Below are 14,173 nucleotides of genomic sequence, written 5' to 3'. Positions count from 1 at the left end.
TTGCGATAACATAAGAAACCGAGACTGCGGTGTCCCCGTACGCAGGATTCTGGAAACTGTCGGGCATATTCTAGTGGCTAAAAGCTTTTGTTCCTAATTAAATACAGAAAAATCATTTCTTTTAATACTTTGTAACACCAACTAACTAGAAACAATCTGTACGGGCTTCCAAAAAATGTTATATTTAACTTGTAAGATCCATTACAATATTTTAGCTGCCCTAACATGCAAATGTAACGCATGCGTCATTATTGAAAAAGTGCTAAAGCATAGTATTCTATGGCTGACAAATATTCTGCGTCTGTCAGCCATTACCGGCCAATCAGAGGCCTTGTTTGTCATTTCTGGGTGGGATCAATAAACATGCGTGCGGTCGATTGGGCTGAAATATTCGCAGCGTGTTGATGACGTCACGCGCACGTGCAGTGGCGTGTTTCGGGTCTCGGGGGGTGGATGGTTCGCACGTGGCAAGCGCTGGAAAAGTGCGTATTTCCTAACAAATTTGCTCGGTCTTCAAGGCATCGGCAGCCGGGTTCAATGGACTTTGACCATAAAATGCATGACGATCGGCGGCGGGTGCCTCTCATTTGCAGATTGGCAGCTTATTTATTTTGATAAACAGAGGCGAATGAAGGTGTTGAATTTCGGTAAAAAAGACAGTTTTCAATGCGCTTACACAAATGCACCGCGTTTGACGCAATGCGCCATGTTTGTCACAAGGCGCCATTTTTGTCGCTAACCGCAAAACTTTGTCAAATATGGTCCGATAGAGGTGCAATTCGGTGGAAGGATGCATGACAAAATGACAGGTACAAATGCACCGCGTTTGCCGCAATGCGCCACATTTGTCACAAGGCGCCATTTTCGACCGAATACGATTAAGAACAATGGAATGCAACGAGAAGGAGCAGGGCTAGGAACACTTTTTTAGTTCATCAGTTTATATGATAATCTGTAACCTCACATGACCCAGTGGTAGTGATGGTAGTGTAGTGGTAGTAGTATTGGTAGGAGTAGCGGTAGGGGTAGTGGTAGTAGTAGGGGTAGTGGTAGGGGTAGTGGTAGGGGTAGTAGTAGGGTAGTGGTAGGGGCAGTGGTAGGGGTTGTAGCAGTGGCAGGGGTAGTAGTAGGGGTAGTGGTAGTGGTAGTGGTAGTTGTAGGGATAGGGATAGGGGTAGGGGTAGTAGTAGGGGTAGTGATAGGGGTAGTAGTAGGGGCAGTGGTAGTGGTAGTGGTAGTGGTAGGGGTAGTGGTAGGGGTAGTGGTAGGAGTAGGGGTAGGGGTAGTGGTAGGGGTAGTGGTAGGAGTAGTTGTATGGGTAGAAGTAGTAGAAGTGTGGTACAGGCCGATCCAATGTGACGTGGTGACCTATACGACCTGGCCTGACCGAAGGTGACCTGGCCTGACCCAGTGTGACCGGGGATGGCCAACTTGACCTGACTTGACCCCGCATGACCCAAATTTCATCCAAATAAGCCCACAGATTAGGTATCTTCAAAATTTTCCTCTTCGCGTTTCCGTCCATGTCTCTGCTTCCAGACGACAGATCAATTTAAATCAAACACCATTCGAAAGCAAATTGGCTGGTGCCGCATTTTCTGGCTACGCCGCGAAGCAAGTGGCGCAGCCGCTTGTTTAATATCTATTTCGGTTACAAAACACGAAAATCAACGGTGGTTTCAGCTACGCAAAAATGGCGTGTATGTTAAATAACTGTTCATTACCAAAGAGATGTCATTAGAGCACTGCATACCCTGTAACAATTGCTGACTTTCACCTAGCAGCTTACACGACACATTTTTACAAGACAAAACTTATATGCCGGACCCTGTAAAAGGGATAATAGGACCAGATACTGCGCACTGCTCGGGTCCGGGCGCTGACCGTAAAATAGTCATGCAGATCTACACCGGGTGCGGGCAAACACGCCCACCAAGGGTCTCTTGGGTGAATTTTCCGGTTTCCGGCACGCCGAAAAGTCGTTGTCGTGCAGGTTTCGTCTTTTCTGGGTTCCACAGCTGTGCTTTCGATGTCCTCCACGACGTCCTTTGCTCGAATGATCAATGCACACACTACACACCCGCTATCACCCGCGCTGAGCACAACCGTCCTTCTCCACTGCACGCTCAAACTCAACTGGCGCGCTCAAACCCTTTGAAAATTGGCGCGCTTTCGGCCCAGCTGTCTGATCACTTGTCATGTACGTCACTGCCGGCACTGGATTGCAGTATGCTGATTGGGTGGCGGTTGCGAATCACCTGGCTCAAACGCACTTGCGCCGCGACTGGTTATAGCTGCCCATACCGCGCGTCAAAACAAACTAATGCTGCCTGTTATGTCGTCGCACCGCCCACACGCACTCAGCGAAGACGGCACCGCGTTTGGTGCTGTATTAGTGGTCAGCAACACGTCCAGGGAGCGACTGCCCGTCCTCCCCGCCCGCCCGGCCGGCCAGTCCCGGCCCGCTGACCGGTCACCGCCGGAGGCGCCGAGCGGCACAGGTACGGTATCTGACAGTAGCGGCAGAGACTGTACACTAGGGTATATTAGAAGAATTCAAGGGAGGTCTTTAAAGAATAGGGGTATAGTTTGGGTATGTTCGAAAAAAAATGATCAGGGTGTTGTTTTAGACCAAAACCCCTGATATGCTTAAAAGGAATCGTTTGAGGAATCATTTGAGTTTCTTAAGGGCATTCCGCCAGGAAAACGGCAGAGTTATAGGAGCATGACACACCATGATCAAAGGGAATAGAGAATCGTTTTGGTTGTCAGTGCTGTTTTTCGTGAAATTCCCCCCTCTTGAAATTGGATCAGTTCCCCATGTTGTAAAATTTGTTCTTGCCTAAAGCACCGTATGAATTTCCAGATATTTGAGTGGGGTCGCTGAAACATAGGTAGACTGGATTCCCCTGTGGCGCCATCCCTCGAGTTTATTATTGGTCCTTGTTATTTCTTGTGTCGTCCTATCTCTCACGTTTCCACATTTTCAATTCAAATTTTGCCCGCCTCCTTCCCCTCCCACCCCTTGTTGGTCGTCCGATGTGTCTCCGAATGATGCGTAAAGAGGTGCAACAATTTCCAGATTATTTTGTTCCTGAATTTCGTCCAGCTGCTTAAAACTATTGACCACATCTCAGACGGAAGAAATACCAAAGACGCTGGCATTTTGGTAAAAATACGAACATTTTCGTCCTTAATGTATGTATGTCATTCTAAGCCCCTAATCACAAACACTCATCCAAATTGTATGCCCAAAGTGAAAAATTAGCAAGTCGTAAGAATTTCTAAAAGTAGCAAATGATTGCCTTTCGTCGCGTTCGGTTTCGCTGTAACTGTATTCGCTCAATTGGTCTCCCATTGACCACCATATGTTCGCTCAATCTGGTTTCGCTGATTCTGGTCCTCGGTAAAGTTGATAGTCGCTGTGATTGAATTCGCCGACTTGACAATCGCTGAAAAAGTCAACCGCTGAAAATGTTTGATTGATAATCGATATTCTGATTGATAATCGCTGAAAATGTTTCGCTCAAATGTCGTTCGCTGAAATGACGCTCGCTGTCGCAGAACCCAAGCAGAACCATGGAATTTATCGGGAAAAATTCACATGTTAAAATAAGGCGACGTTCGAGCATTTCGAGTTTCTCAGGCTCAGTTTTTGCCCGTTTCGCTGGCTAAAACGCGTGCTTAGTTGAAAAACATACTTGGAGCCAAACACCTTTTGAAAAAAACTATAGCTACAATTTGTTTATCAATTCGCGAATAACTCACGTAAAAAGCGGCCGAGCGCGACGAAACTTTCAGTACCCTCGCATTGATCAAATTTACACCTACCCTGAAAATTTCATGACACTGACCTAAATGACCTTTGACCTGTGACCTGTTTTCCGAGACCATGTTTGGCCGGAATCGCGATTCGGCGTATGTCGGCTCGCATTAGCCGCGCGTTTGCAAGCTTTTCGTGGTTTCAAACGTTCAAACATGTGATTTGATGTTGCTCCCATACATTAGGATGGGTGTCAAGGTCACCTGAAGGTCAGGTCAGGTCATTGACCTTTGTTGACCTCGGTTCACTTTTTCGAGTTTTACATGTTTTTAGGCTAGTTTTTTTAGCTGAATTCGAATTTAGGAACCATTTGAACATTTACGAAGTAGTTTTGGTGCCTTCGTAACATGTTACGAAGCTGTCAGAGGCGGTTGACGCGTATTACGAACACCCGTCACGACCCCTACCAGTTGACCTGACCTGACCTGACCCGACCTGGTCTAAATGCTTAAAGACATCATCTCTGATCAAAACTCACACGATGTTCGTGATCAGCACCCCGGAAAACCCCATAGCAGCCACACTTTACGACTTTCTAACAGGTCCCGATTTTCCCGATTTTCGGGTCATTGACCTGACCTGGAAGGTCACCCGATGACCTAGGATCTTAAAATTGGGTATCATCGGCTTCCTCTCGTGACAGGCAACACGCTCGTTTTTTTTCGCGAAGCTCTAGCTCGATCAGGGGCCAAACGCGAGGGGGGGGTCGTACCCCCCCCCCTGTGCCGTCGAAGGACGCAAAATGGACTGTGCCGGCGAGGGTTAAGCCTCGCCGGCCGGGAGCGTGCACCGCCCCCTGACGTTTTTTTGCGATTGCTTGGAACGCGCCAGCGATATAATATAAAGAGCTGGCGCCAACGGTGGAGTCACTTAACCCGCGCCCGGCTGGGGGTCCTGGATTTCCACGCCCTGCTGGGGGGGTGTTTGAACACCCCCCCCCTTCTAACTCGGCTCCTGGGCCACGTAGCGATACGCGGAAAGCGGCGTTCGAAAGAGCGTCAAAAATAATGAGGAAATCACTTCGGTCAATTTTTTGTTCAGGTCAAAGGTCAGGTCACCAGAGGTCATTGAAGGCAAAATTTCGCCGATTTCCAGGTCGAATGTCGACAATTTCCAAGAAGCCAACGCATAACTCGGGAACCAATAGAGCTACAGCGCCGCGGAAAAGCGCATTCGATAGCCCTATTAACGCCCTTTCTGAGTAATTTTCTCAGATTTGACCTAACGTCAACGGTTTTGCCTGCAGGGGGCAAAAACTGCAAAAATAGCCGATTTTTTCGGAAACAGTTTTTCTGCAATAACTTTTGACCCAAGCCTTGTACGAGCTTACTTTTACCGGCATCGTGTTCCTCTCGTCAAGACGCATCGAATGAACTATAACTTGACCTTGAAAGGTCAAGTTGAAAATTTGACCTCAGGTCAAGGTCATGACCTGACCGGAAAGGGTCATGTTGCATATCAGTCGATCCGTATCGTCGAGCTGAACACATCTAAGGCGTTTTCATCGCTCTAGCATGCCTCTATCAAAAGTTATTTGCGAAAAACTGTTAGATACCATTCGTGACCTAAGATGGCCTCAGGGCATAAACAGGGGTCACGGACACCATTTTCATGTTCAGTGTGTCTAAACCACTTGTAATTCAGTGTTTGGGAGTGTTTATAATGTCTTTCGTCCAAAAGAGGCGCATTTCAATTTTCTCCCATTGACTTGTAATGGGGAGATCGCAAAATTGACCTGACCTTAGGTCATCGATATCAAAATTCTGAGATATACATTTTGTACATGCTATTGCTCTTAGCAATCGCTGAAAGTTTCAAAGCGATCGGTAACTTGGTGTAGCTATGACAGACATTGAAACTTTTTATGAGGTGAGGTCACTTCAAGTGACCTGGTGACCTGACCTTGAATGACCTTGGTCTGAAATTTTCACAACATGTGTAGAATTGATGTATGATAAGGTGTACCAAAAACGGCGGCGCTCCGCGCCGCCGTTTTTGAGATATTCGCGAAAAACCACAAGGGGGGGTGTTCAAACACCCCCCCCCAGCAGGGCGCGGGTTAAGGTCAGGTCAGTTACATGGCCTCACCATTCTTAGTCAATAGAGAAAATACGGAAGCTGTTGTTCTAGCGCCGGCATTGTGCCCCCAGTGCCCTTTTTAGCTTTACCTTAATCAGTGAAGCATCAACAAAGTGATGGAATTGAATAAAAATACTGTGATATTGACATATTTTTGAGCAGAGAAAAAACGATCGATTTAGAGTCCCAAAAAGTTTAAATAACGACAGTCGTTTTTTTTATAAATCTGCGCTAATCTGGCGTTTAGCCACACTATGGGTGCGCAGTTTTACGTTTACTTCTTACGCGCAGGGTGAAGTGTTAATCGAACAACATGCAGGGCATCCTCTCCAGATCATTTTGGCATAAGTTATTCATTGATGGCCAATCTAACTATGCGAAAGAATGTGTGCGCAGCCATGCATGAAGGTTACAGAACAGGTGAGATGCACCCAAACACAGCAGGTGCATTATATTTTATAACCGGAGGGGGTTGTCATGAAAACACACCAGACTACATTACCATTTATTCGGGCCCCTGCAGCTACAGTTACCATTTGTTCTTGGAAATAAATGAACCATCCTGTGACCTTCACGTGTCTGATGCGTCTCATTAACATACTGCGATGCGGTCTGCCCTCTATTCGACCTGCTGTCTTCCCCTGCAGAGTCCCCAGCCGGGCCGGCTCCCCTCTGCGCAAAAAGATCACCACAGCACGTGCCTGTGGGACATCCCATCCTGCAGACTCCCACAAGCCATCCCGCCGCTAATGTTGCGGGTCCAGGGTGGGGATTCCCCGTCCTTTTTCGGCCGTCGTCTCGGCGCGCGGGGCGCGGTGCGCGGCGCGCGGGTGGTGACTGATGCACTGCCGACCGCGCGGTCATCGGACTCCTTGGGGCGCCTCGCTGGTCGTCCCGTCACGCCTCACAGCCTCCTATGGATTGCAGTGGGGAGCGGTGGCCTTGAATGTGGGATGGCCACCATGGCGGAACGGGGAGGGGTGGGGGTTGATGGTCAGGTCGTTTCCTTTTGCAGGAGGGATGGCTGGTGAACTGAGGGATGGCTATTGGTTATATAACTGCAGATGCAAATGCTGCGCGAGGGATGACGGAAGCGGACCTGCTGCGTCCTCTGTCTGAGCATTTTCTCTTTCAGTTTGAGTTCTTTTTTTGTGTGTAAAAAATGAATGTTTTATCGATCATTCATTTCAATTGATGTATTTCACCTTTCACCTAACGCTCTCGAGAGGACAAATTTGTGGTCAAGACACTGCAAAAAAATGTAAAGAACACCCATGCATATATCAATATCAGTCTTATCAGATAGAAGACACTGTAACGCCCCTTCGTTACAGTGCGGTCTGTTATGTTCAATCGAACTCCTCAGGGAGCGTAAACGGCTCGGTCTGTTACAGTTCGTTACAGATTTATCATTACAGTTCGGTTTGTTATGCTCAATCGGATTCCCTAGGCAGCGTAAACGGTTCGGTCTGTTACAGTTCGTTACAGTTTATCATTATAGTTCGGTCTGTTATGTTCAATCGGATTCCTTAGAGAGCGTAATCGGTGAAAGAGTGTGGAGCAAATGAACGGTGAGTTTGGTGGTCACGCAACCTTTTTATGTTCATTCCAAAGCTCAACCTTGCTTGTCGGAAACGGGAGCGTATCTGTTAATCGAAGCTGCGATAGGCTGCACGAACGCAAATGATGAAAATTGGCGTGATGTGCATCGCTTAAACATCACCAAAACTAGACGAGTGTGTATAGCATCACTGCACACTGAAGAGTAATGTAGAAGCTCGTGCGAAAAAAAATGTGCATGAGTGAAAGCTGCAAAACACGACTAATCTCAAATTTGTTTGGTTAAACGTCAGTTTGACCATTGTGTGCTGGTGGACATATGCTATTTGTTGCACTATAGATATGTTGGCACATTTTCGCTTACGTTTAGCCTTGTACCTACCTGTAAGTAGCAATTTCAAAGCCGCGTGGCTTTGTCCTTGTGGCTATGAAACTTCGGTAGCAACCAACTATACCTAATAAGTAAGGCCCAAAAGGCCCAAACAGCTTGGACCTCTACCTACGTAGGGTGAATGAAAAGTTTTGAGCCTAACATAGTTACAGGTGACGCAGATAAATGAAACTTTGGTCATGTGTGTTGCCACTATTGATATGGGTGGACACCAAATTGTGAAGTCCTAGCACTTTTTTCTTCACTTTTCAAGCGCCTTGAATCACGCTATTTTGGGTAAGTGCTCGCGGTGTCAATGGCGTCGTTATTTTTTGTGAAGCGTCATCCAGTCAGTTTTTTCTTTAGGTTTAGAAAGAAAAAGACACCCTAAGGATGTCAATGCTAGTTAAAAGATTCAATTTGAGATACATTGGAAGGCTCCGTAATTGATTGTTTACATTGCAACCAGTGAAAAATACCCCGATTTATTGTCCTGGTGAAACACGATCAATTTTGTCAGCATTGCCCTTCTGATCTTTCTGATTTTCTAACAAAGGTGTATCGGTGGGTCATCCTAGTAAGTAGTAATGCCCCATTACAGTAAGACCCTTAGAATAGGAGTGCACTTGCAAGACATGTCATTTATTTTCCCAATTACGGAACACTTTCCTCCTTGTTGTGACTGTGGCATTTAATTTTTCAGAATAGAGTAGCAGGGGCGTAGCCAAGGAGGGGCCATAGGGGCCATGGCCCCCCTGGAGCCCAAAAGGGCCCCATCGCGGTGTCATAAGTACGGTAAGGGGCACATTATTTGGGCCCCCTCCAAAAAATAGTGGATGAAATCCGATGACTTTTTGGATTTTGAGGGGGTTTACCTTGGGCCCCTGTAGGTAAGTTTGGCCCCCTCCTGGAAGAAATCCTGGCTACGCCCCTGTAGAGTAGAGACATTCTTTCGCTGACTTCACTGTTCTTCAAATGCTAGATTGAAGTGAAACACCCGCAGTTTATCAGCGGTGGCGAAAAGTGACTTTAAATTCTCAGAATCTGCTTCAACTAGCGCCAAATGTCATTGCACATCTCTCGTCGTGCTCTGCAGCTAAAAGCCAAGAGGCCCAATACGCAGAGACCTTTTTCATGCCATACCCATTAGTAAGAATGTCGCCAGCCTGCTCCTGGGAGAAGTCCATTCTTACCGCTATCTGATGAGGTCACAGTCTTTGATCCAGCATCCACACCCCTAGAGCAGGGTCAATGTTTTCCGATTTTGTCACATTCTACGGCGTTTTTGATATTTGTTCATTTTGGACGTTGTTCCTGCCCTGCTTGAAACTAGCAGCTCAAACCTAAACAGTGCCATATGATGGGCCACAACCAATAAGTTTAATTTCAGGTCCTTTTTAATTTCAGATGAAGGCATGGCTTTGAAATCGCAATACTTTACAAAAGCTCGGTTCTCGATTTTCTCCCTTTTCACCGAACGCGGAATCTTCTTCACTTTAACGGGCTCTAAAAACGGAACGAAAAGGACTAGGACTTCAAAACGTGGTGTACACACCTAAGAATAGTGGCAAAATGTGTGACCAAATTTTCATTAACTTGCGTCACCTGTAACTGTGTTAGGCTCAAAACTTTTCATTCACCCCACGTACACAGTCTGCTCGTCTTTTAGTTGATTGTTTTTATCCCTTCTTTATTTATGCCTACCATATTCATTTTATTTCATCAAAGACAAAGTTCGCTGCTGAATATCATGACGTCAAAATCTCGGACTTGCTGCAATGTGATATAATCTCAATTAGCGGTATGTCCTGTGTAAATGCATACGCTGACCGTCACAGACAAAGCTAAGTGACCTAAAGCGCAGGTGGGTTCGCTGAGACGAAGTGCATACTCGCACGCCACGCTGGCACCATTCGACTGCGGTCTGTGAGTCTCGTTCATTGCACTGCATTCCTGCAAGTGTACATTCCTGTACATTCCTGCTATTGGCGGATTCCGGCCGCCCAGCAGGAATGTCGAATGTCGACCTTTAGTGAGATAGGCAGCCGGAGACAAGTGTCTCAGATCGAGCTGTCTACCATCACCCATTTTCGCTTGCAAGGTCTGCAAGGATCAATATGAGACTCTCAATCAGCTCGATCACGGAGCTAAGCCTGTGCCTAAGCGATCCCTATTCTGACTATGCTGTTATACATAAATAGTTTCGGTGGGTTTCGTTCAGGGCTAGTGACGATGCTTTTACAGCTTTCAGTCCCGGCAAAAGAGTGCGTATTTTACCACGCGTGCGGTATCGTGCCGCCGCTCATGGTCATGGACGATCTTTGGTAGATATAGGTATGTATGCCACCCAATCATAGACATAGACCTTGCTGATTCGCATTTCCTGGTCCCAGATCGCATTCCTAATTCCACCAAAAGCGGCTGTTCGTGAGACGTGATGTGAAGAAGGACAATCGTGAGTGTGCGGGCGTGCGGGGATGCGCACCGCCCGGCTTAAGACGATCAATATCGAATATGAGCGGGTCCATTTGGATCTTGATAAGCAAACTCAATTAACTGAAATCCGGTTAGATAATGAATAGCCATGTTTGAAAAATAAATAAAAGCATCTCATCCAGGAAGCGCATAATAATAGTGCCTATTAATGGTGACACGCATCATTATGTTACATCAATGTAATTAAGATACGCATGGCTGCCATGAGTTGATTGCAAATGAAGACAAACACATCGGAAAATTGAGTAGGTACAGTAAAAATAGTGATTCAGCCTGAATTTGATTGCTAATTCATATTTGTACCACAACTGTCCATACGTTAAAAACAGTTAATCAGCCAAGGTGGCATTCTGAGGATCACATCCCACACATGCCATCTGTCACGCTTCCTGGTTGCCATACCCGTTCAGCGAATCGTGTCTCTGCTCCGTGATGAATCACGGTTCCCGGACAGCGGGAGAGACACCTGGGCGGCGGGCCGTGAGTCTCGAGTGCCCCTCGAGGAGCGGGCATAGCCGGACAGCGATGGAGGCAAGAGGAGCCTGACGCAACATATCTGGAAACCCCGTGGACACGTGCGTCGGACAGTCACCATGGGGTGGACGATTCGTCCAAAGGGAGAGCGAAGAGCACCCAGCAACGCCGGGTTTCGCGGCTGGAGCTGTTTCCGGGTACGACGACTGGAGAGGCTGGATTTGTTGGGCAGAGACTGGAGAGCGGGATGTTGGCGCATGCAGATGATCTGTGGTTTTGAGTGGATGCATTTTTTCTTTCTTCTTGCTCGGTGGCATTTCATTGCAGCTCATGCTATTGCCCAGAAAGAAATGATGATGAAATAAATGCAAATTTAATCACATTAGGAAATTATATGAAATCAACGTTGAATGAAATTAACGTTGAGAAATAAGCATAGAAATGAGTTATGCGAAATGTAATAGGAATATGTTTTCAGCCCTGAAACATTACCACTACCAGGCATGATTAAAAGATGGGGCATTTACTTCTCTTTTCCTTTCCGTGGCGTCAGTAATATTGCGAAACATAGTCGCTCTCCTGATAGTAGAGAGAGAGAAAAAAAAACTAAATACAGCTTGTAGCTTTTAGAAACCAGTAAAACGCCTTTTGGGCGAAGAACGAGCGAGCGAGCTAGTGAGCCCTGCACGTGCGGAAAGGCGAGAGGGTACTTCCAACGGGCTTGTGCAAAGCACCCTTCTAACCGGTCGCTAGCGGTGTGCCAAATTTGAACGCAATCGGCCCAGCCGTTCCTGAGAACTGGAAGCGGCATTCTGCACGTGCGCACGTGCAAACGGGGTCCAAACTGACTTTTGCACGGCACCCTGCTAACCGGTCCCCAGCCGTGTACCAAATTTGAGCGCAATCAGCCCAGCCGTTCTCGAGATCTGGAAGCGCCCCCTGCACGTGCGCACGTGCAGTAGCACCCTAACCGCAACACATGGGAATGCATTGCCTTGTGGGTGCCTACCTGTATGCCAAGTTTCAGCGAAATCGCCCCAGTAATTACCGAGTTATTGAAATGGGAACAAATTTGGCACCTTTTCTTTTTGCATTTTGCACGTGCAATGGGGGTCACTCACATAGATCAAGAGTACCCGACCTTAGGTAGGAAGGATGCATCTATCCTACAAAAAATACCGCAAGACGATCGCCCAAGCGGCTGCTGAGATATGAGCCTCTCAAAATCACTACTTTTGCAAAACAGCTTGAACACCCTTGACTTTTCACGTGGCACGTGCCACGACGGTCACCGAGATGTATCAAAAGTAGTCAATTACGGGGTAGAAGGGATGGGGCTACCCAGCAAAAAAGACCGCAGGCCAATCGGTTCAGCGGTTGCTGAGATAGAAGCCTCTCAAAAGCGTTACAGGCCGGGCCGGGCCGGGCCGGGCCGGGCCGCTCATACTGAGATTTTTCCGTTATATTGAAAAGACTCGCTTCGCTCGCTGCGCTCGCTCGCTCGTAAAAAGTGTGTTTCAAGATGCACGGCAATGCATAAGGTAGCTAATTTCTGATTTTTATTCGTAAATTAGAAAACCGTTTTAGGGAGTATGACGCCTGCAGCAAGGAAGTTTGCCGCGCATGATAGCATGATAGCTCAAAAGACAGCGCATGACGCAAGACAAAACAGGGCACAGAACAGATCATGCATCGCATTTCCGGATAGGTACAGCAATGCTAGCGACAAAGCCGCAGCAATATGTAAATCAGATTTACCTTTGAATGATCCAGGTAATGCAGATAACTACATATCTGTAGTCTGCACTAACATCTGCCATCTGGTAAGAAATAATCAAGGCTAAGGGGACCATCATGCGCTAGTGGAAAGAACCTATCCGACCCAGCAGAGTGATCAGTGAAGCTCTCACCACACTGCATCACTCAGCCAATGCGCGGCAGGTGGCAGCACCAGGACTCCGACGGATGGCAGCTCCGATCGAACTGCTCACGAGTGGGGAGTCGGGAGAGAGGGAGAGAGAGAGAGAGAAAGAGAGAGAGAGAGAGAGAGAGAGAGAGAGAGAGAGACCGGAGGGTGGGGGGAAGCCGCTGGCCCGTAAACACCTTTGGTGCAAGGTTTCGGACCTTGAGGATGCTGGTCCCACTCGGAGTCTGGCTCAGACAAAGACTCAGACTCCGAGCTCCGTCGGCAGCGACTCCGACTCCTACTCCGATCCCGACTCCGACAGACTCCGATCCATACTCTCTATCTGGATAGGCATATGTAGATTTATTCCGACTCACGTCGATACAGGGCGGAGGGTGAATGATGATTCACACATCTCTCCCTTCCATTGATAAATTTAAGCAGCACGTCCTGTTTCGACTGCCAATTTCAGCATGTGATATCTGGGGCACATCCGAGGCCGTGCGCGGCGTTGAGCCCCCAGTGGGGCGTGATGCCCTAAAATCGTGTCTGTGACGCCGTCATCTTTCTGGTCGACTCGTCTTGCCTCTTTCCGCTGCATGACAGCAACAGGAAAAGGCGAGGATGCCAAAGATCATTCATCTGGTGGAGTACTGCTAATAGTCGAGCTCAAGGCCCAAGCTATGAAAATGGTGTCATGCGCCTCAGATGCCAGGGAAAGATGCCAACTGATCTGTGCCGCGGGAAGCAATGAAGTAAGCTAAGCGGTCCATCGAAATGATTTTTTTTTGCATTGATATTAATTAATAATTAGTCACCACCAACGGGGTGGAGGAGATTTATTTCACATCGACAAATGAGACGTGATGATAAATAATCATTATTGATTCACCAAAATTACCAATACCCAAAGAATGGGTGCCACGAAGCCAAGTCACCAATTAATTGATTCGGAAACATTTCTTAAAAATAAAACAAACATTATTGCTAATCAATGAATAAATGTTATTCCCATTGTTTCTACCCAGTGTCCTCACATGTGCTGGTGCACAGTATGGCACAGTTAACTGAGAGATGGCGAGAAATCTCCAAAAAATGAAGCATCGAAATCGAATGCCATCTTAAGATCAAACAAGCCTCTTTGAGGCCTAAAGGGTTTCATCAGTTTTGTGATTTTAACTTTTTTGTACACTTTAAATGGCTCAGCGCGTTTTTGAGCATGATTATCATAAAAATAACGTTAATAATGACCTGATATAACATCAGAAAAATAGTAATAACAGACAAATATCGGTGGACTTCTTAAATTAATTTCTCTGACGTCATAAGTAAATGACCAATTTTAACTTAACTATTGTTCGAAAACTGTACCTCAGCACTTTCCAATTGTGTACGTTTCACACCGATTGTAGTGTGTTCTATCTCAATAAAAATTGATATAGGTACCTAAGCTGTGTCGATCCAG

This window comes from Amphibalanus amphitrite, unplaced genomic scaffold, assembly GCF_019059575.1.
Source record: "Amphibalanus amphitrite isolate SeventyFive unplaced genomic scaffold, NRLGWU_Aamphi_draft 000486F_arrow, whole genome shotgun sequence".
Classification (NCBI taxonomy): domain Eukaryota; kingdom Metazoa; phylum Arthropoda; class Thecostraca; order Balanomorpha; family Balanidae; genus Amphibalanus; species Amphibalanus amphitrite.
Note: the sequence above shows the minus strand (reverse complement) of the source record.